Source organism: Sebastes umbrosus, chromosome 15 (assembly GCF_015220745.1).
Source record: "Sebastes umbrosus isolate fSebUmb1 chromosome 15, fSebUmb1.pri, whole genome shotgun sequence".
NCBI lineage: Eukaryota > Metazoa > Chordata > Actinopteri > Perciformes > Sebastidae > Sebastes > Sebastes umbrosus.
Genome location: NC_051283.1, coordinates 4,461,194 through 4,462,416, shown reverse-complemented (window position 1 = coordinate 4,462,416; position 1,223 = coordinate 4,461,194). Strand labels below are relative to the sequence as shown.

The window sequence follows — 1,223 nt, the reverse complement described above, 5'->3', positions numbered from 1 at the left end:
GCTTCTTAAATGTGAATATTTTCCGGTTTCTTTACTCCTCTATGACAGTAAACTGAATATCTTTGAGTTGTGGACAAAACAAGACATCTGAGGACATCATCTTGGGCGTTGGGAAACACTGATCGACATTTTTCACCAATTTCTGACATTTTATAGACCAAACAACTAATCGAGAAAATAATCGACAATGAAAATAATTGTTAGTTGCAGCCCTACTGTAATCTATCTAGATCTCTCCTCACAGACTATGAATGAAAAAACTACACCATTCAGGTTTTGTTGTACAAAGGTGGAAAGCAATTTATTACATTTACTTAAACACCTAAGTACAGTTTTGAGGTACATACTGTGGTTCAATCCTCGGCTGCTCTGGTCACATGTCGATGTGTCCTTGAGCAAGGCACTTAACCCAAATTGCTCCCGAAGGCATAGCCACCGGTGTGTGAATGAGTATTTAGATTAGATCCTGATGGGCAAAGTTGGAACCTCAGCAGCATCTGCCATCAGTGTGTGAATGTGTGTGTGAACGGGTGAATGCTGACATGTAGTGTAAAGAGCTTTGAGTGGTCGGAAGACTAGAAAAGTGCTATATAAATGCAAGTCCATCCGAATAGATCTTCTCTCCTTCTGTATGGCAGCCAATCAGATGAGCAGCTCTCATTAGAGAGATTTATTAAATGAGTTTGGGTGGTTTTCTTTACCCAAATGAAGGGTAGAGAACGCAATTTGTTGTACAGATTGTAAAGTCCTCTGAGACGATAAGTTGTGGAGTTCAGCATCCTCTTCTATGTTCACTGCCCCGCTGTCAACACAAGTAGTAAATAAAGTGAAATCTTGTCATATTGGTGTCCACATTATGCTGGACGTTTGTTTTTATGGTGAACAGGATATTAGTTGCTCACCCAAAAGGGGAAAAAATATATAATTGTATATAATGTGAAATATGTCACAGTATAATACTTACTGTTAGCAGGGCGAAACCCTGAAATACAGATAAGAGAAAACAATGTTGGAAAATGATTCACATTTCATTTTGGGCTTCACTATCACTTGTCAAATAAATGGATTGAGTTACCAGAAGTACCACACTAAATATGCAGGACGAGACTATCACAGGTATTTATTTGAATTCATCAGAGGAATAAAAACATCTCTGTTCCTCACCGTTATTGTTCCTCCTCCAGATGAAGAGTCCAGCGATGCAGACCGCCAGCAGCAGCAGC

The 1,223-nt window shown here is 39.3% G+C and overlaps 1 long non-coding RNA gene across 1 annotated transcript; it reads right to left on the bottom strand.

Moving 5' to 3' along the window:
• Window positions 1-630: 630 nt before the first annotated feature.
• LOC119502708 lies at window positions 631-1,223 on the bottom strand. The gene is made up of 3 exons (XR_005210136.1): window positions 1,165-1,223; window positions 965-982; window positions 631-802 (listed from the first exon to the last, which is right to left on the bottom strand). It is a non-coding gene; the product is annotated as an uncharacterized LOC119502708 (long non-coding RNA).